Source organism: Giraffa tippelskirchi, chromosome 10 (genome assembly GCF_054371585.1).
Source record: "Giraffa tippelskirchi isolate mGirTip1 chromosome 10, T2T-mGirTip1v1.2.pri, whole genome shotgun sequence".
Classification (NCBI taxonomy): Eukaryota; Metazoa; Chordata; class Mammalia; order Artiodactyla; family Giraffidae; genus Giraffa; species Giraffa tippelskirchi.
The window spans coordinates 71,365,447-71,388,091 of NC_137284.1; the positions used below are offsets into that span (position 1 = coordinate 71,365,447).

At 40.4% G+C, this 22,645-nt stretch overlaps 1 long non-coding RNA gene across 1 annotated transcript in view; it reads left to right on the forward strand.

Annotated features, from left to right (window-relative positions):
* Positions 1-9,177: 9,177 nt before the first annotated feature.
* The window catches only part of LOC145524771 (uncharacterized), a 171,823-nt gene continuing 158,355 nt past the window's right edge, over positions 9,178-22,645 (forward strand). The window contains exon 1 of the long non-coding RNA XR_014067829.1: positions 9,178-9,259. This is a non-coding gene — a long non-coding RNA (uncharacterized LOC145524771). The remainder of the gene's footprint in view (positions 9,260-22,645) is intronic.

The window sequence follows — 22,645 nt, forward strand, 5'->3', positions numbered from 1 at the left end:
AAATATCCAAGTCTATTCCTAACTTTTGGGGGCAGGGGGTACAGATTCATAGTTCATGCTTGAATGTTCTGGCCTCTATTGTTTCCCAGCTTTGATTTCCTCCCACCACCATGGGGTTGCCCCATGCCCATTCATGTAGGTCGTCCAGATCAGGCGTCTGAGCTTTGTTCTTCCCCATGCACAGCATCCCTTTGGGTCTAGGGAAGTGCACAGCAGTGTCATAATCTGGAAGCAAGCCGAGTAGGCGAGGAATTCTGGGGTTACAAATAGCTGCAGGGTGGGCCACAGGGGAGAATGTGGACTTTAGGTGGACATAGCCTTTGACCCCCTACCCAAATCCTTGCTCTGTGGGAGAAGTAAGGACAGAGGCAGAGACCCCTCTTGTCCAAATCTGAGTATAGTAGTGTGAGAACACCCATTTCATCTGCTACTAAAGTTGCATTCTACTACTTGCCTGAGCGATACCAAATTTCCACCTCTTTTGCTGCAATGGCAGATCCTAAAGGGCTCTATCATTTCCTCAGCCACCTTGGCCTTTCTACAGTATTTGGCTGAGATGTAATGTTTTCACAAGAAAAACAGAAACACAAAGTTCAGTTCAGATCAGTGCAGTTCAGTCGCTCAATAGTGTTCGACTCTTTGTGACCCCATGAATCGCAGCACGCCAGGCCTCCCTGTCCATCACCAACTGCAGGAGTCTACCCAAACCCATGTCCATCGAGTCGGTGATGCCATCCAGCCATCTCATCCTCTTTCGTCCCCTTCTCCTCCTGCCCCCAATCCTTCCCAGCATCAGGGTCTTTTCCAATGAGTCAACTCTTTGCATGAGGTGGCCAAGGTATTGGAGTTTCAGCTTCAACATCAGTCTTTCCAATGAACACCCAGGACTGATCTCCTTTAGGATGGACTGGTGGGATCTCCTTGCAGTACAAGGGACTCTCAAGAGTCTAAACCAACCAACAAACCCAGAAAATGCAAAAACACATATATGGATGTTTACCTACCTCAGAGAATTGTTTATGGCTGATACTTATAAATACACTAGTGATATAGCCAAAACATAACCAGAGCAAAAGAATTCACAGCCCACCCCCCCCAACACACACAGACACACACCCCCTTGCCAGATTTCTGTACAGATAGATCATTCAGAAATGCCTCAAAAATATTTATCAATCATAGTTGAATGGAACGTTGCTTATATATATGGTGGCCACTGCTCCAAGGACTCTACATACACTACTTATTTAATCCTTATATGACTTAGCAACTAAACAACAATAACAATTATTATCTTCATTTCAGATGTGGAAACTGAGGCATAGTGAGATTAAATTAAAAAGATTGCTTGAGTTTACTCACTAGGAAGTTGCAAAGGCAACATTCAAAGCCAGACAGTCTGGCTGCTGAATCCACAGCACGGCCAGGAGGCTGTGCTGGGTAGGTCTATGTGTTAGGCGTTTTATGAGGTGTTTTATATAGATTAGCTAATTCAAACTGTGACAAAGGTATAATTATCTCTGCTTGACAGATGAGAAAACAGAGGCTAACTAAGTTGCCAAAATTATAAAACTAGTAAATGACTGAGCTGGATTTTACCAACTTGTCAAAATTATACGACTAATAAGTGAGTGAGCTCAGTTTCAAATTTGATTAAATTATATTTGGGCCACATAGCATCTGAAGGCAACATGTAATATTTTTTTAAATTTTTTTGTGTGTTTTCATTTTCAATTTATACATAGAAGAGTAAAATTCAAGTATCTGGGCATTTCTTTTACATGGAGCGCCCCAGCCTTTAACAATACCTGATAAATGACGCATTACTGTACCCTGCTACACACAGGGAAGATTTGATTTGATTTCCATTCCTGCAGCCTAAACCAAACCTGGGGTTTTGAAAGTAGTGCTATAGTTGGCATTAGCTGCATTTGATTTTTCTCTGGGAGAAAAGAGTTCCTTTTTGGACTTAAAAAAAAAAAGAACCAATATATCCATAAATATCAAACACGTTATTTCATTTCAATATACATTTATGGATAAGATAACTTAGTGATTTCATATTTCCCTGTGAATGCAATAAAATCTGAAGAAAATTAAAGAAAAAAACGTCTACACCAAATCGTTCAATATGCATTCCTCGGTGCATTCCACAGCTTGGAGCACATACAGGAAAGTATGGAAAAAATGAGTGCCTGAGCTCTCCTACTTAGAAAGATTTAATTTTCCTTCTGAGCCCTTAGTGTGAGCATAGGTGAAGCATTTATTGTACATCTGTCACACGTTTTCAAGTTGCCACTGAATTGAGCATGTGCTTCTTAAATGTAAGAGGGAGTAAAAAACCAGGAAAGGTTCTTAAAGAAAGCAGTGCATTTTCTATCCCTGAAGAGAGAAATATTTGTACATTTAAGGATAAACAGAGACTATGCTTTTTACCCAAGAGCTTTCTTTACTTCTCAGTGCACTGCTTCTATGATAATGAGTCTTACCTGAAGATGTATTCATTGACTAATTATTCTGATTAAATTATGCTTTGTAAGCTTCAGAGTAAAATTCATTTTTTCACTGATCTTAAAAATACTAGAAGGTCTGAGCAGAGACCTCTTCCACAAATGGGGAATCTCCAGTAGCACTGTAGGGCTGGTGATTGGAAAAGAAGAGCAAATACAACTGCAATAAACTGTGTGTGTGTGTGTGTGTGTGTTAGTTCAGTTATGTCCAGCTCTTTGTGAACCCATAGACTGTAGCCCGCCAGGATCCTCTGTCCCTGAAATTCTCAAGGCAAGAATACTGTAGTGGGTAGCTATTCCTTTCTCCAGAGAATCTTCCCAACCCAGGGATCAAACCCAGGTCTCCTGCCTTGCAAGCAGATTCTTTACCATCTGAGCCACCAGGGAAGCGCACAATAAACCGTACGACTCCTTTAAAATAAGTACCTCTGTCAATATTACTTCTGACGAGAATGCCATGTTGATATGGATCTAGGTTTACTAAGCCTGGTGGTGGTGGTGTGCGTAAATATTAGCAGATGATAGTGGCAAGAGAGGGCATCCTTGTCTTGTTCCTAATTTTAGAGGAAATGCTTTCAACTTTTCACCATTGAGAATAATATTCACTATGAGTTTGTCATATATGGCCTTTATTGTGTTGAGGTATGTTCCTTATATGTCTACTTTCTGGAGGGTTTTTAATCATGAATGAGTATTGAATTTTGTCAATAGCTTTCTCTGAATCTATTGAGATAATCATACGGTTTTTATCTTTCAGTTTCTTAATATGGTATATCACATTGATTGATTTGCCTACACTGAAGAATCCTTGCATTCCTGGGATAAAGCCCACTTGGTCATGATGTATCTTTTTAACCTGTTGTTGGATTCTGTTTGCTAGAATTTTGTTGAGGATTTTCGCATCTATGTTCATCAGTGATATTAGCCTGTAATTTTCTCTTTTTGTGGCATCTTTGTCTGATTTTGATATTATGGTGATGGTGGCCTTGTTGAATGAGTTTGGGAGTTTTCCTTCCTCTGCAAGTTTTTGGAAGAGTTTGAGTAGGATAGGTGTTAGTTCTTTTCTAGGAATTGTGGTACATATACACAATGGAGGGCTTCCCTAGTGGCTCAAACAGTGAAGAGTCCACCTGCAATGCAGGAGACCTGGGTTTGATCCCTGAGTCAGAAAGATTCTTTGGAGAAGGGAATGGCTACTCACTCCAGTATTCTTGCCTGGAGAATTCCATGGACAGTTCATGGGGTCACAAAGAATCAGACATGACTGAGTGACTAACACTTCACTTTCATTTTCATACACAATGGAATATTATTCAGCTCTAAAAAGGACCACATTTGAGTCAGTTCTAATGAGATGGATACACCTAGTGCCTATTATACAGAGTGAAGTTAATTCAGAAAGAGAAAGACAAATACCATATATTAATGCATATATATGGGATCTAGAAAGATGGAATGGATAATCCTGTTTGCAAGGCAGCGAAGTAGACGCAGACATAAAGAACAGACTTAGGGTCACAGTGCAGGAAGGAGAGGGTGGGATGACTTGAGAGAATAGTATTGAAACATACATTACCATATGTAAAATAGATAGACAGTGGGAATTTGCTGTACGATGCAGGGAACCCAAAGCTGGTGCTCTGTGATAACTTAGAGGGGTGGGTTGGGAGGGAGGTGGGAGGGAAGTTTAAGAAGGAAGGGACACTTGTATGCCTGTGGTGGATTCATGTTGATGTATGGCAAAAGCCATCACTATAATATAAAGTAATTATCCTCCAATGAAAAATAAAATTAAAAAGAAGAGGAAGGAGGGAAAAAAGAAAACTGAAGGAGAGAAAAATATCCTTTAATAAGAATGGACTTCTTAAAAATTCTTACTTCTATGCCTAAAATTCAAATTAGGAAGAGAAGATTTAAACGAAGAAAGAATTCAGCAAGGTAATGACTCTCTATTTCACGAGTTCTGTGTATCATCACCATAAAAAACAATAAAATTAGTGGATGTGTTTTTACTTCCCCTGAAGCCTCCACACCACCATGCTATAAAATGTCAATGCATAGTGTTGCAAAATTTATCTGTTTGTTTAGCTTTAGAACTTGACTTTCCAAGAATGCTTCAGCAATGAATGAGAGGCCCATGGTGAGAACAGACCCCACACAGCTGCTGGCACCATGGATGCCTGGGCACAGCCCATACAGAGCGGGAAGTTGCTCCCACATATTTGGCAGAGACTGCTGGGGCATAGAGCCACTGGCAACCTGGCCTCCCCAGTGAAGTGAAGTGAAGTAAAAGTCGTACAGTCATGTCCAACTCTTTGTGACCCCATGAACTATAGCCCACCAGGCTTGTATGTCTGTGGAATTCTCCAGGCAAGAATAATGGAGTTGGTTGCCATTCCCTTCACCAGGATGTCTTCCCAACCCAGGGATCGAACCCAAGCTTCCTGAGTTGCAGGTGGATTCTTTACCATCTGAGCCACCTGGGAAGCCAAGAGATTCCTTCCTAAATGTCAGGGTCTCCTTGGGAGGATGGGAGTCAACAATGCCAGAGGCAAGACTTAGAAATGAGCAGGGAACAAAGGGAGATGAGAATGGAAAGAAAAAAAAAAAAAAGGTTATGGCTTCTTTGCCAGAACCAACAGTGGATGGAGAAATCCTCTAAGCTGCTGGTTTGATAGAAAGGGCCTTCGAGGTGAAGAATATTTTTCTTTTGTTCAGGGTTTGAACTCTGCCCTGCTTTGCTTTGTGATTTATACTTTACTTTGTATTTTTTTTTAATTGCTTTTGTTTATGGCTATTTAACTTTTTTTTAAGAAAGAAAATCAAATCCGATAGGAAATGAAAACAATTGATTACCTTCCAGACTATAGTAAAGATTGTATAGAAAGTATTTTTTAAATTAACTTTTAAAAAATGTTGGGGAGGCAAATACACTCTCTTGAAGTTCTACTATATGCTAAAGAATGTGCCAGGTATTTAACACATACTACCCTGTTTGGTGCTCATAATAACACATAAAATATTTATTTTTGGCTCTATTTTGCTGATGTAGAATTTAAGGTACTAATCTCTGGTGACCTCAGCCTGTAGCAGATTGAAATGGGGCTTTGGTTCCCCATCCAGAGACTGAGGTCGGGTCATGGCAGTGAGAGGACCAAATCCTGACCATTAGACCAATGGTCAGTGAAAAGGCCCTGGCTCTTCAGCTTTGTAGAAAAAGGATTCCCATGAATATGGGAATAGTGAAACAAGTGAAGTCTTTATTAGGAGGAAAAAGAGTACACTACTTGTGGATAGACACATGGGCAGACTCAGAGAGAGAATAGCTGAATTGCACCCTCATGACAGTTTAAATAACTTATTTGGGGCATTTCTTCCAGTTTTCCTTTGGCCAGTTATTTTGATTTGCCTGGTTCACGGTCCATATCTGGTCTCTCTCAGGATCCTCCCATGTGTGGGCACGCATCTCTTAGCCAAGATGGATTCTACCAAAGAGGCCTATGGGTAGTAAGCATCACTTAGCTTTGCTCCCCTTTTGACTTCCAAGGAGGCTTTCTGTGCATGTGTAGGTACGAAGGTCTCCTGTCTTTGAGGATGAGGAGTGGGTAGTCTCTTATCTTCTATCTAGACAGGGCCCAGCCTCCCCTCTCAATTGTCCTGCCAGTCTCATCTTGGAGTATTGGTCCACAGGGAATGAATCTCCAGTTGCTTTACGCTGGCAGGGGGAGGACATCTACCTCCTGCCTCAATATGAAGAAATAAAGTGACATGTCCAGAGTGACACAGCCACAGATGTGATTTATGACTTGACCCTTGTCTAACAGAGAAGTTCATTCCCTGTCCTCACACTGAAAAGCATTTCCAATGTATTTCTCCTCATTATTATGAAATAATTTTGTCACATAATAATGTCTTATACCAAATAAGAATTTAGATGTTTCCAAGAAATCCCATTGTCAGTTTTATATTCTGACTTTAACATATTTCTGTAGAGATGTAAGTTCCAACCTATTTGGTTGTGTGGCTAGAATTAAACGTTATTATACAGAATCAAAAGAGAATTGAATTAGGAGGCTCTATAGATTGTCGTCATGTACTGTCCACGATTGTCACTAGCCACATGGGGCTTTTTAAATTTAAATTAATGAAAATTAAATGAAATGAGAGAAATGTATCCTTTTGTAAAAGTAGCTACATTTCAAGTTCTTGAATAGCCCCATCTGGCTGGCTGGTAGCTACTGTATGGCACACTGCGGAGTATTACCTACTCATCTTTGCAGACAGTTCCATTAAGCAGTGGTTCTCTATTCTTTACCACTTTAGAGTTCAGCTGAAGAAGCAGATTTCCAGAAAGCTATTTTTTGTATAATAAATACCTCTGGTGTGCTTTCTCTTCCAGCCCTCTTGTCCCCACACTACACTGTCATATGTTTTTTTTTTTTTAATATGAGAAAAAAAGTAAACAATTATAGGAAGAACTGCAGGAAATTTATTTCTTGTTTGTAACATGCCGAAGTGAGGGGAAATGATACTTTTTTTTTTTTTTCAGGATCTTATTGTGAACTGAGGTTTGTTGGCAAAGATAGAACTCATGTGCCCCAAATCATGTTTCTTGTGAAACTACTTTAAAACCTTGAAAGGCCAAAAAAAGAAAGTCCTATGAAGCTTTGATTAGTAATGTCTTATTCCTAAATGTGAATATCTGTTAATTTTTAAGTGATGGTCATTTAATAAGTACTGTTTTTCAAATGCCTATTTTGTGAAAATATAAAGTAATCCATTCAATTATGCTTAAATAATGAAATTTAAAATTGAGATGACCAATATATTTTGTGAAAATTAAAATAATTTCCAAAACATTTTAAACCTTAATTCTCACGGTATTTGGAAGTTGTCATTTCTTCACTGATTCTTTCATGTAATTAATCATATGTAGATTGTACACCTAAACAATTGAAACACATATAAACAGGGGTCCCCAACTTCCAAGATCTAATGCCTGAAATCTGAGGTGAGCTCATGTAATAATAACAGAAATAAAGTGCACAATAAAGGTAATGGGCTTAAATCATCCTGAAACCATCGCCTACCCCTCCCTGCACTGGCCCATAGAAAAATTGTCTTCTGCAAAACCAGTTCCTGGTGCAGTTGGGGGACCACTGCACTTAAAAACATTTTGATTGACACCCAAAAGACTTTTCTCTATACTCACTGAATGTTAACACGTGGAATCACTTTTCGTATAGTAGTTACAGCTGACTTTAAATAATACCTCACTGAGTCTTTGCATTAATACTTGCACTTCTGTGTTCTAAGTCATACTCGTTTATTAAGAAGGATTCAAAGTGCTTTAGTTATTACTTTCCTCACAGTATTCTCCTGGTGTAGGAAAACAACTAGCTAAATTCTGATTCACAGGAGGGAAAAATGAAGCACAAGCCTGTGATTATCTGAGAGCTTTTCCAGTATACTAAAACCTCTAGCAACTTGGATGTCAGGTAACCTAGATCTGATGGCTTACAAATGATCACAGACTATGTGCAAGCATGCTAAGTCGCTTCAGTTGTGTCCGACTCTTTGGACTGTAGCCCACCAGGCTCCTCTGTCCATAGGATTCTCCAGGCAAGAATACTGGAATGAGTTGCCATGCCCTCCTCCAGGGCATCTTCCCGACCCAGGGATTGAACCTAAGTCTCCTGTGTCTCCTGCATTGACAGGCAGGTTCTTTACCACTAGCACCACCTGGGAAGCCCCCACAAACTATGTAAGCCTCTTAATTTCCACTCTCCTAAAATCAGTGTTATAGGTAAAGGGCCCTGACAGATATAACATTTATGACTGTGTTTAGTGTATATGTGAGTGCATTTATCATTTAGGATGTACACCAGAGTGAATTATCTCTGCTAGATTCTGTGACTGTGACATAAATTGGGTGTGGGGTTAAGTCATGACATGATTATAACATTTAAAGATATAGAATTTTTCACTGTAACCATCCTAGCCGTTCCTACTCCACCATTAGGGATATCTCATGAAAGAAGTTAGACAAACATGATTTGAAACCATTACGCTTCAGTTCAGAAGTTTCAGTGTTTTTTTTTGTTTGGGAACCTGATTCCCCAACTAGGAATCAACTGTGCCTTCCTACAGCGGAAGCTCAAAGCCCTAACCACTGGACCACCAGGGAATTCCCAGTTTCAAATTTTTTAAAGTTTATTCCCCACATTGTCTGTCTCATCCATGTTCTTTTTTTTTCTTTGTTTTAGCTTCTTTTAGGTTTCTTTTCTATTTTTCTAAACTGATTTTAGCAAGTCTTGGCAGTTGTCTTATGTTTGAGGCATACCATGAAAAATGGATCAAGAAGGGAGAGCCTGTACATTGGTAGGTATGAGCTGGCCACCCAAGATGGCTGTTTTCTGGCTCTCTGCCAGTCCCCTCTTCTACCAGTACTCACTTAGCCTACACCCTACTCACCTGACTGACCTTCCTACATACTTGCCTCAGTCCTAGCTAATGACTGTTTTGACCTTTAGATCAGAACATCTCCACCTGATAGCCTATTTAAGGGGCGGTGAGGGCCGGCGGGCCTCCGTTAGTTGCCCTGGTAACCAAGGAGCCAACCAGATATCAATTCCCCCTACAACTGGTACCCTCCCCCTCCCGGTGGGACCGAAGCCTGCTGCTGAGTACTGCCCAGAGGTCTCTGCCACACACCGTGAGGTGTCCCTCCAGGACCTTGCTTCAGACGCGTAAGTTTGACCTCTCTGTCGCCGACTCCGGGCTCTTTCTTTGGTCTCAAAGCTGGGCAGGGACAGGGCTCGCAGGCCTGTGGGACGCAGCCCAACAATTGACTGCCAGGAGACCAACGAAGCTCCTGTGAGCCCTGGAGACGTTCAGGAAAGGGAAGGTGTGGGGGCCCTGCAGTAACACAAGGGGCCTGAAGGTTGGGGGCGGGGATACCTGAGGGTGACCACCCACTGACGTGGGTCCTATGATAGCTGTCCTTGATAAAAGGGGACCACCCAGGGAGTACAGAGGACTCAGACACCCTCAGGCTGCTGCAGAGATGTGGCCGCCATTACAAGGGAAAAAGTGGCCACAGGTGTGGTCTGGCTGCCGCTTTTTGTATTAGGACGGCGGGTGCTGAGCTCACAGCCCAGGTGAAGCTTGAATGCTGATCATGTACCTCAGAAAGTAAGGTGTGGGAATGGGAGGGAATGATATGCATTATTGTCTATTACTGTTAGTTGTTAAACTGAATTGGTGATTTAGAAATGGAAAAAAGAAAATCCTTGAAAAATGCCCAAGATGGAAATCTTGACGTTCTAAAACTGGTTTCTGTATATGCCGTGAGAGGAAATGAGCTTTCTGAAAGGAATTGGTATTTCTCGTCTTGTGTTTTTGAGATGTAAATCATCTGCTTGGGATCTCAGCGACTTTATCAGAGTAAGGAAAAGAGATTTATTTATGGATTACAGTTTTACAATGTTGTGTTAGTTTCTGGTATATAGTATATGTGTATTATATGTATTCATTTTTATATTATTTTCTTTTATAATTTACTATAAGATATTGAATATAATTTTCTGTGGTATACCATCAGTTCCCGGAGAAGGCAATGGCAACCCCCTCCAGGACTCTTGCCTGGAAAATCCCATGGACGGAGGAGCCTGGTAGGCTGCAGTCCATGGGGTCGCGAAGAGTTGGACATGACTGAGCGACTTCACTTTCACTTTTCACTTTCATGCATTGGAAAAGGAAATGGCAAACCACTCCAGTGTTCTTGCCTGGAGAATCCCAGGGACAGCGGAGCCTGGTGGGCTGCCGTCTATGGGGTCGCACAGAGTCAGACACGACTGAAGCAGCAGCAGCAGCAACCATCAGTTCAGTTCAGTTCAGTCCTCAGTGGTGTCCGTCTCCGTACGACTCCATGAACTGCAGCACACCAGGCTGTCCTGTCCATCAACAACTCCTGGAGTTTATCCAAACTCATGTCCATTGAGGCGGTGATGCCATCCAACCATCTCATCCTCTGTTGTCCCCTTCTCCTCCTGCCCTCAATCTTTCCCAGCATCAGGGTCTTTTCAAATGAGTCAGCTCTTTGCATCAGGTGGCCAAAATATTGGAGTTTCAGCTTCAACAGCAGTCCTTCCAACGAACACTCAGGACTGATTTCCTTTAGGATGGATTGGTTGGATCTCCTTGCAGTCCAAGGGACTCTCAGGAGTCTTCTCCAACACCACAGTTCAAAAGCATCAATTCTTCGACGCTCAGCTTTCTTTATAGCCCAACTCTCATATCCATACATGACTACTGGAAAAACCATAGCCTTGACTAGACAGACCTTTGTTGGCAAAGTAATGTTTCTGCTTTTAAATATGCTATCTAGGTTGGTCATAACTTTCATTCCAAGGAGTAGTGTCTTTTAATTTCATGGCTGCAGTCACCATCTGCAGTGATTTTGGAGCCCCAAAAAATAAAGGCAGCCACTGTTTCCCCTATTTGCCATGAAGTGACGGGACCAGATGCCATGATCTTAATTTTCTAAATGTTGAGCTTTAAGCCAGAATCTTGCTATTTATCCATGTTCTCTATAATAGTGTGTATGTGTGAATTTCAAGATCTCAATTTATTCCTCTCCTCAACTTTCCCCTTTGATAGCCATAAATTGGTTTTCAAAGTCTGTGAGTATTTGTTTTAGAAATTAAGTAAATTTTTATCATTTTTTAAGTTTCTGCATATAAGCAGTATCATAAGATATTTGTGTTTCTCTGGCTTACTTAGTATGATAATCTCTAGTTCCATCTATGTTGCGGCAAGTGGTATCATTTCATTCTATTTTTATGACTAACATTTCATTGTGTATATGTCCCACATCTTCTTTATCCATCTATTTGTCGGTGAATATTTAGGTTGCTTCTGTGTCTTGGCTACTGTCAGCAGTGCTGCTCTGAACATTGAGGTGCATGTATCTTTTCAAATTAGAGTTTTCTCGGCATATATGCCTGGGAGTGATATTGTTGAATCATATGACAACTGTACTTTTAGTGTTTTAAAGAACTTCCCTACTGTGTTCCATGGTAACTGCATCAATTTACATTCCCACCAACCTGGTAGGAGGGTATGCTTTTCTTCACACCTTCTCTAGCATTCATTATTTGTAGATTTTTTAATGGTGGCCATAAAAGAGGATATTGTAAACTCTAGCAAGAAAACTGGGAGATCTGTGTTGACTTAGATATATGTATGTCTATGTGTAGCTTACAATATACCTTATAAATATAATGTTTCTCTGCCTCCAAGTGGCATAGCCAAGATCATTAGGCATAGAAGCAGCAAGTGACTCTAAGTTAGTCACTAGGGGCGAAAGAACTTTTAATACCATTTACAGTTATTAATGGTATTAATAACTGACTGGGTTAACATTTTTTAATAGTATAATTGCTTTACAATGTTGTATTTAAATTTCTGCTATACAACAACATGAATCAGCTGTAAGTATACATATATTCCCTCCCTCTTGTGGGTTAACATTTGTTGAATCCTTATGACTTCAGACAGTACTCACTTTGATATTTGGAGGGGTGTTTTTCATTTCTTTCTTACTCATTCACTCATTCATGTCTTTTACTAAATATTGAGGGAAAAGGCAGGAATGAGCTATTAAAGTAACTGGAATAGCACCATGAAAGGAAGAAGATAGAGAAGAATGAGTTTTCAGTTCAGTTCAGTCCCTCAATTGTGTCCAACTCTTTGTGACCCCATGGACTGTGGCATGCCAGGCCTCCCTGTCCATCACCAACTCCCGTAGTCTACCCAAACCTATGTCCATCGAGTCAGTGATGCCATCCAGCCATCTCATCCTCTGTCATCCCCTTCTCCTCCTGCCCCCATTCCTTCCTAGCACCAAAGTCTTTTCCAATGAGTCAGCTCTCCACATCAGGTGGCCAAAGTATTGAAGTTTCAGCTTCAACATCAGTCCTTCCAATGAACACCCAGGACTGATTTCCTTTAGGATGGACTGGTGGGATCTCCTTGCAGTCCAAAGGACTCTCAGGAGTCTTCTCCAACACCACAGTTCAAAAGCATCAATTCTTCGGTGCTCAGCTTTCTTCACTGTCCAACTCTCATATCCATACATGACCACTGGAAAAACCATAGCCTTGACTAGATGGACCTTTGTTGGCAAAGTAATGTCTCTGCTTTTAAATATGCTATCTAGGTTGGTCATAACCTTCCTTCCAAGAAGTATTGGTTTGGAATTTATTCTCTAATCTATGGGTGATGCTCTCTTTCCTTTGAGAACATAAGCTAATAAGAATACAGTTTGATCTGAACCCAAACTTGTGTGATTTTACAGCACTTAGATGTGTGGACTGGTTACCAGAAAGCATATTTTTTAGACCCAGTGGTTATCAAAATTAAATCTTTTTGTTGGTCAGAAAAGCTTCAAAAGCTTTCTGTGGCAAAAGGTTTTCTATCCCTTTTGGATTCTGCTCAATCACAGAGGAAGTTGTAATAAAAGTTCTCATGGTAAGACACTTATTTCACTTCAGCTACTGTCTCCTCCCACCGTCTATAAAAAGTTTATGTACCACACAGACTATAAAGAACACAACTGAAGACAGACTCACAGGATAGGGCTCTGCAGACACTCTTCCTCTACACATTTGTAGAAAAGCACAATAAGACTTTTCAGACATCTGTTTTTGAGTTTAACAAAAACCAAAAACATCGACAGGACTCAAATAGCTTTAAAATCTTTAACACACTCTGCCATGTTGGAAACTACCAGTCAAAATACATGCTCTTAAAGCAACCTATTCCTCTTTCATATTTTATTTGTAAAATTATTCTATTATCCACTAGCCTAGCACCAAGTCTATTTACTATATCTGGGGATACTTTTTAGAGTTAAAGTAACATTGTAAATTGACGTATACTTTGTATTTATTGCTCCTTCCCATTTTTAAACTCTGACAAAGCCCAGGGCCAAAGCCTTTGAAGATGGTCTAGAATCCTGCAACCAAAGGGAACATGTCAGGAAATGGGCTTCCTGAGGAGGTGAAGCTGCCAGCTGCTCTGTACCTAGGCCACAGACTGGCTAATGAGCAGCAGACAAGTGACCACTTAGAAAAAGTTCTGTAACAGGTGACTAAAAAGGTGACTGGAACTAGAACCTATTTTGTTCTTACTCCATAAGCACTCATAGGTCAATCCATTTTTTTCTTGCAGGGGGCATGATAGAGATTTCACCTAAATCCTTAAACCCACTTCATACCATGCTGCTGCTGCTAAGCTGCTTCAGTCATGTCCTACTCTGTGCGACCCCATAGATGGCAACCCACCAGGCTCCTTTGTCCCTTGGGTTCTTCAGGCAAGAATACTGAAGTGGGTTGCCATTTCCTTCTCCAATGCATGGATGCATGCATGCTAAGTCGCTTCAGTTGTGTCCGACTCTGTACAACCCTATGGACAGCAGCCCACCAGGCTCCTCTGTCCATGAGATTCTCTAGGCAAGAATACTGGAGTGGGTTGCCATTTCCTTCTCCATTTCATACGATAAAAATACCAAAATAAATATTAAAATATAACAGCACAAGCGCAAACTTTTGAAATACTCATTAAGTAAGTAAAACCACACAATATAAAAACCAATTTGTTAATGTCCCCTGTGGTGAATCACCCTATATGAGTAGAAAGGGCAAACCATCTTACAAAGCAAATCCAGTAAGTTGGAAATGTTTTATTGTTTTAGAATCAGTAAACCTTCTTTTGGGAACCATTTCTCTTTGCACCAGGATCAAAATTAGATTCACCTTAAATGTATTATTTATTAAACTATGAAAGCCTTTGAATTAGTAAAGCTAAAGACAGGATTGCCCCTAATATTTGCAGGGCTGAGGCTTGCACTAGGCATGTCTGAGAATTTTAAAGTTATATATCAGACTATGGGGCTTCCCTGGTGGCTCAGTGGTAAAGAATCCACCTGCCAGTGTAGGAGACACAAGAGACAAGGATTCGATCCCTATGTTGGGAAGATCCCCCGGAGAAGGAAGTGGCAACCCACTCCAATATTCTTGCCTGGGAAATCCCATGGACAGAGGAGCATGGTGGGCTACACAGTCCATGGAGTCACAAAGATCCAGATATGACTGAGTGAGCACACACACACATATCAGGCTAAAGTCATGATCCTGCCAGGTTCTCACTAAGGCCCTTGGAACCTGCTTTTGTACTTGCCCTGCAGCTGAGGGGCAAGAGGTGTTGATCTCCCAGGCTGCATCGATCCCTGTAAACCCCAATAACCACCTGGATCTGTTGACACGGCTGGTCCAGCACCCAGGATGCCAGGGCAATCACTGGAATTACCCAGGCCTAGAGCAGATCTGACCTGGGAAAGTTCCCCCAGCGCCAGGATGGCAAGATCTCCTCCACTCTCTTAGTTTTCTAGCTCAGAATTTCTTGGCAGTTCTAAGCACTTCCCAAAGCTACGTTACCCCAGGACAGGGAGGGATGGTGTTTAGTAGTTTGGAGCATCCAGTCTGGCTCAACACCTACTTTCAGTGATTTGAGTCAGTCGGCTTAAATAGAAGCAGCTCCATTCCTTGACTCCTAGGGCAGAAACCATGATTTTTCTCCACTCGCATGACTCACTCTCAACACACACATTCTCTGTGTGTGTGAGGAGGAGGTGGGGTGGGGGGTTGGTGTCCTAAACATTCCTCCCAGATAATTTTATTAGTCCAATTAATTATTGAACTTTGGAAAACCTTCCTTAAAAGGTCAGAAAAAAAAATTGTAGTTTGGTGTTTGAGAAATGTGTTGATTCCCCTATAGCATGAGACCTAGCCCTGGAGCCTTTGAAGGCAGGACTTGCTCAGAAGAGATTTATCTTCATGTACTTCAATATCCTCTTCATTGCTTTTCTCCAGTGTCTAGTAATTCAGCCACATCTGCCAGAAAAACTCCTAATTGCCTTATAGTCATTGCGTGACAGTTATAGTGTTACTTACGATAACAGCGTTTTGGTATCAAGACTTTCAGATCTTTAAAGGTATCTCATATTTCATCACAGTCTCATGGTTAGACTGCATTTCAGTAGGACCAAAACTTGCCACTGGGAACCCTTCTTCCAGCAGTAATGCACCCTTCTGCATCCCATGTGGTTCTTGGGGCATGATCACTCCCAGGGCCTTACCTGGGATCTGGTTTCTGGGTCCTGCGGACATGATTTAGGATTGGACAATCTGAGTGTCTCCTGCCCTGGCAACATGGCTGGTGACAAACAGGGCTAATCAGAGTCCAGAAGTGTTGACAGATGTTGGGAAGAGTATGTTCTTTTTCTCATGAATCCAGAGCATGTTGGATTAGGGCTGTCTGTAGTCATCTTGCTGCCTCATGAAAAAAGCCTCTGAAATTGAAGTCAAACAGAAGCCAAGGAGAGATGAGAGAAATAGTCCTCAGGATAGTGTTTAGATCCCTGAATCCAGTTGTGCCCCTTGGGAAAGCCAATACATTTTTTGATTCAGTTTATTTTGAGCTAGTTTGAGCTGGAGTTGTGTCACTTATAACACAAAGCCAACTGAATAACAGAATTTCTGAAAGCAACAATTGCATCTGATCCCAGGCAAATCCGCCCAGATGTTCTACAACCACTTCATTTAAAAAACTAAACCTATCTGTTTATCCCCACTCCTTGACAAATCTGCCTTTCCTACTGTATTCCAAAACCTCTGACCAAAAAATATCACTCCCCTTGAAGTTCCATCTCCGTAAGTACTGCCACACTTTGTCCTGAATATTCATGAATCCATCTTCTCTTCTACTGCCGCTGTTTATTCCATAATTTTTTTTTTTTTTTGCTGATCTGTTGGAATAATCTTTTTCTAACTGGCTTTCTGTACCTTGTTTTGGCCACTTGCAAACTGTATTTGATCTTGTTGCCAGAGTGAGATTTGTGACAAGTACTTTTAATGATGTGACCCCTGTGTTCCATCCACCCCTGCAACACTCGCTCTCAATCGCTCATCATTGCCTGAAAGGTAAAGCTCAAATACCTTAACACTGGTTAGCTAGCTCCTTTATAATTTGGCTGAAGCCTGAACATTTCTAAGCTGGCCTCCTGCCACTGCCTCACAAATAATCGATGGTTCATCCATAATAAATTACTCTAGTTCTTTGGGCACAGTCATTTGTTTGCACATGCTGTTTCTCCTTTATCTGAGATGGCCTTTATATTTGTTCTCAGCAGAAAATTAATATGTGCTTTTCTAGACTCAAAATCAAGCCTTGCTTCCTTCTAGTAAATTTAATCTTTCTGTATAAAATGGAAAGTCCAAATCAGTCTACTACTTAAGCTCAGTATTTTATTTGTATCCATTATTTTTAAGTTCACTTAGAGAATCTGTGAGGTATAATCATAGAGGAATGGGAAATAGTAGAATGGACCTTACAACTTTGCTGTGAAGAGGCCATGGTTATTACCTGTTGTTCCAGAAGCCAAGGCAAATGTAAATTTTTAGTTCTTTTGATTCTGTACTATTTGGTTGGCTCAGTGTATCCATGGGTCACACACTTACAGTCCTGTAATATAAACCCAAAATACACATTGGTGTGTGCTGAAAGCATAGGGACATTCCATGTCCATATAGCTTTCCTCCCAGAGCCCAATTTGTATTTCTGTCTCTGCACCTCTGAATTGGAGATTTTCCTATATTTGCATCAGTGTTTTACATTGGACATTTCCTCAAGGCCTCTGACTTGGATTCCTACTCTTCCTACTTCGGGTTACTTTGTAAAGACTATATATATATATATGTCTATATTGTAGTTAGCCCATTGAAACCCACTGCTTACACATATGCCCCACTCTTGGGCATATGGGCTCTTCTTAATACTGACCAGAGTCTCCTTTTAAGTCTGGTTAGCAGGAAATATGAGTGTTGGCTTAGTTATGAGCATGGTTTAAACCCAATAGTAATCACAAAATCCAACTAGATTTCTTTTGCAGTTACTTAGCACTCCTTCCTTTGTCTTGCTTTTTGGTCTCCAAGTGGAAGGAAACAAAAGTTCCTGTTTATTTCTCTAAAGCACCTGTGACACTGATTTGTTCATTTCCAACCCGAAGGTAGTCGAAGCCAGCAATAGTGTGACTCATCCATTTGAAATATTTTTTCAGTCCATTTCAGCACACTGACTTGTTCCGGCTCCAAGGCAACAATGCCTGGGCAAAGTGGTTTATCATTAACTCCCAGATTGCATGATGCCAAATGCTGGATTTTTAGAGTCATGGGTGTTCTGCAAAACCCTGAATGCCCAGGCGAGACATGCTGGATACATTGTATGCATTCTGGGAAATACATCAAGGTAATAATTACTTCCACATTTCCCCTCTTAAATACACATTTTTACTCAGGGCCACAGTTTGCCCTTACATACACCCAATGCATTTCAGATTTCTGTGTAATTTAACAAAAAAGCATTGCTGAGGTGAGCCAAATTTATATACGAGTTCTTTGTATAAGTTATTTCAGAGCTACAAAGGCTGTGGACCCATGCTTATATACAGTTTGTTTCCTTGTTATGGCTTTCTGCCATCAATTGGAATACCTTTCTTACAGTGCCTTAGCTCCCAATATGAAAAAAAGGTTACTTATTTTTTATTAATTTTTTAAAGAAAGACTCCTTATGTATGTTACTAAGAGGACTGGTTTACATTTTCAATACCCTTGATCTGGATATGGTAGGAGAGGTGATATGTTGGAATGGAAAATAGTGAATTGCAAGTCCAGTGGAAAGAATGGGATCGTTTTCTTTGGGGGCGAAGGAGAACATATATAATTTTTTATTCTGTGGAAACTGAAGGCAAAATGTGTTGAAACATATCTTTATGAATTATAAATAAAACTAGCTTCTGTTGCACTCATTTATTCCTTGCAGGATATATATAGTCGTTTAGTTTTGTATCATTTTGAAATCTTTCTTAGAGTTAGCATTCAGACTACTACTCTCTGTTCAGTATTGATAATGTCAATTACATTATTCATCTTTACAGATTTTTGTTTCATTACTGTTTGGAAATGGCTTTAACATTGCTTTGGTCATAGGTCTTTTATATAGAAATAGTTTTCTCAGTTTTAAGTGTGCCTTCTAATTATGTTTGATTCAAGAACATTTGGGACTTTATTTGGGGGTTCTATTTGTATATTGTTTTTACATTTTCCTAAAACCACTGATAGTTTATAGGTATATTAGAGGTCACTAGATTTCTCTGTGTTTCTTACTATTGTCCATGCTTTCTATTAAAATACTTATTTAAAATAGCACAACATTTTGTCTGTGGTTTTGGGAACATTAAACTTAAGTGCATTCTGTGACTCAAATGTGTGTCTGTTCAGAGACATTCAAAAAGAAAAGCAATTGAAAGCTCAAGTGCAATGTTGTTACGTTTTTATTGAAAAGAATTTTTAAAAAGCCAGATATTGTGGTGCCAGATACATTACTTTAATGGTTAGCTCCTTGACAGTCTGTCAAAAGGTAGAACTTGTATCTGGGATAGCTTTATGGGATAAAAATGTCATAGCTTTGATTTTACTACCTCTGACTATAGAAAATTGTTTTAACTGATTAACCATGTGAATGGTCATGTGTTCAGTACCATCCATACAGCTTTTGTGGAGAACGTATACTGGATGTATCATTAGGGTGTCATTAGCTTGTTTGAATTTGCCTTAAATTAAAAATGACTTGAATATATTAACATGAATTAAATTCCAACCTAGGCTTAATTGGCCTATTCTCCAAATGAAAAGTCCAGAATTGAATAGGATGTCATGATTTATTTATTAAAAAATCTTGTACCTAGAGAATGAGGAGAAAGAGAAGGTGGAGTTACCAAATTCTGAGTACTTATTCATTTGGTTTGATGCATCCAATTATTTCTAGTTCTGTAGCTCTTCTTTGGAAAAAAGGAGTCAAGTGGTTTCAAGCTTTGGCTTTGGAATCACATCAAAAGTGTTCAAATACCAGGTTTTCTATTTGGAAGTGTTCAAACACCAGGTTTTATATTTGATAGTCACATGCACTTGGGAAAATTGTGTGTCCTCTCTGAGTCTTGATATTCCCTGGAAAATGAGTAAAGTTTAACCTATATCATAGGACAATTGGAAGGATCAAATGAGGTTAATGCAAGCAAATTATTTATCTTAGACTCTTGACACATCGTAAGACTTGTTAAATCATTCCCTAAGTGTTAGAGGTGAGGTGGAAGTTAGGGAGTGGTCACTGCACTGATGAAAGGCATACTAATACCATTTGCTAATATTCTGATGACAGAATGAAAGTGATCAAATTTAATATAGATCCATCCTTATCTTGCTATCTCTCTTAGTAATTCATTTGCCAGATCTAATAAACTCAGAAGTGAAGCTGACATTCTGGACTACCCCAAGACAGTGGCAAGCTAGGAAATGGTGACTATCTAAATAGCCCAGTAACTTCCCACACTGTTGATACTGGAGATGTTCATGACTGGGCCGATGAGCACTTGGCTTCCAGTGCCCCCAGTGGGACCATATCTGTCAGTTGCTCTTAATCACAATGCCTGGGAAAATTGAAATGTGAAAAATATGTGTAGTGTAGTGTGTGTAATATGTGTAGTGTGTGTGTGCAGATTCACAAAATTTGCAAGAAGATGCAAGTCTTGCCTATGTTTCCTACCAAAGGAAAATACAGTAGCTGTAAACCATTGTTGTTGTTGTTCAGTTGTCAAGTTGTGTCTGACTCTTTTGTGATCCCATGAACTATAGCGCCCCAGGCTCCTCTGTCCATGGGATTTCCCAGGCAAGATTACTGGAGTGGATTGCCATTTCCTTCTCCAGAGGATCTTCCCAACCCAGCGATTGAACCCAAGTCTCCTGCCTTGGCAAGTGGGTTCTTTATTGTCTGAGCCACCAGAGAAGCCCTTCTCATGGTTTTAGAGAAATTGTATTGGAAAGATAATTAACTACCAATATCATCTAGAGGGCTAATGTCAGTGTAATATAAAAGTGACTGTCAGTGTCAGATAAGTACCCAGAACATTTCCTTAAACAATTCACACAATAACTTCTTCGGCAGGAAACCCTGGTTCTGTTCCTGGGTCGGGAAGTTCCCCTGGAGAAGGAAATGGCAACCCACTGCAGTATTCTTGCCTGGAAAATCCCATAGACAGAGGAGCCTGGTGGGCTACAGTCCACGGGGTCGCAAAGAGTTGGACACGATTGAGCACAACTAATAATTTATCTAAGTGCATGTGGAATGAGGTTTGAGAGGGAACATAGTATTATACCCTTTTGTTCAAAACAAGTCTGTGCACACAGTCTGAGCTGTAATTTCTCTTTCTGTTTCAATCTTTGTTTCTCCACTCACATTTTAAATTCTTCAGATACAGGGGACAAGTCTTGTCCTTTTGCAAAGAACAGTTCATACCAAATGACACTGGTTTTAAAAAGTCTTTCTTCTTCCTCTGCCAAAATGTTGCTACTGAGGAATTATCATCAACTCAGTTACGACCCTCCAGTGTGAATGGTGGTGCTGAGTCACCCACACTCTGATCCCCTTTTTGATCACAGTGAACTTGTGCAAGATAGCTGGGTGGAATGATGGTTAGGTGCAGTGAAACCATTCAGCTCGGATTGGGACATAAACCCATAGCCTGGGGCTCAAACCTGGTTAAAACCCAGTTTGGGACTTGAACCCATGTGATCTGGACTTGAACTCAACCAAAACCCGCAGTTTTCCAACTGAGATCACAGACCTAGTTTCAAGACCTAATGAAGCTCTGGTTCTTGATGTCTCATCACAGGAAGAATTCAGTGAGAGACAAAGTGATAGGTAAAAAGTGGATTTAGTTAGAAAGAAACACACTCTACAGACAGAGTATGGGTCATCTCAGAAGGCAAGAGCAGTCTTGGGAGAAACGCACTTCACAGACAAGAGTGTGAGCTCAAAATGTGATTGGTTAGTTTTTATGGGCCGGGTATTTCATACACTAATGAGTGGGAGGATTATTCCAACCATTTTGAGGAGGGGTGGAGATTTCCAGGGATTGGGCCACTGCCCACCTTGTGGTCTTTGGTCAGCTTTGGAAATGTCTTGGCGCCTCTGGGTGTGTCATTTAGCTTGCTGATATATTCCAATGATCACATACTGAGGATCAAGTTCTAGTTGAAGTTGACTTTTCTTACATCTTAGACCCATTTGATTCTAATTGGTTTATGTTGTATCCTCGGGCTGTGTCATTCTTTCAAAGGTGGTGCCCTGTCCCCTCCCACCTGTTTCAGCAGCATGAGTAAAATGCTGCATTTTCTGTTTTCAAACATGTTTCTAAAGGGATAAATACTACAACTCTGGCATCATTAACACTGTATGCAGCAGAACCACTAAGCTGTGTGCTAAAATGTATATTTGAATTGGGATGAAATTCACAGCGGCATACTAGATATCTACACTCATTTACACTACACTCATTGAGTGTAGTAATATCTATATTCATTTGTATTGATAAAGCCGAATCAGAATTTTTATGTGTATTTTGTGCCTAAGAAGTTGGTGGACCTGAGGAGAGGATTTAGGAGAAATAAACATGGGTTCTAGGCCTAACTGGGTTGTCCTTCACTGGGTTAGTAATTTTCCTTTGTCTCAGTCTTCATTTCTGAAAAACAAGGGTTTGGACTAGATGGTTGTTTTCCAAATGTACTGAATCTTAAAGAAGCTTATTGCATCCTAGCCAATCCTAAACATTGCTATTCAGCAGGGCTATACCCTGTAAATCTATTTTATATATATATATATCTGTATATATATATAAAATCAAATACTCCAAGTAACTTATATAAACACTGGAGAAGGAAATGGCAACCCACCCCAGTATTCTTGCCTGGAGAATCCCAGAGACGGGAGAGCCTGGTTGGCTGCCGTCTTCGGGGTCGCACAGAGTCGGACACAACTGAAGCGACTTAGTAGCAGCATACCCTGTAAATCTATTTTATATATATATCTGTATATATATATAAAATCAAATACTCCAAGTAACTTATATAAACACTGGATTAGGTGTTGTTTGATTTCCTTGTTCCCCACTTCAAAAAGTC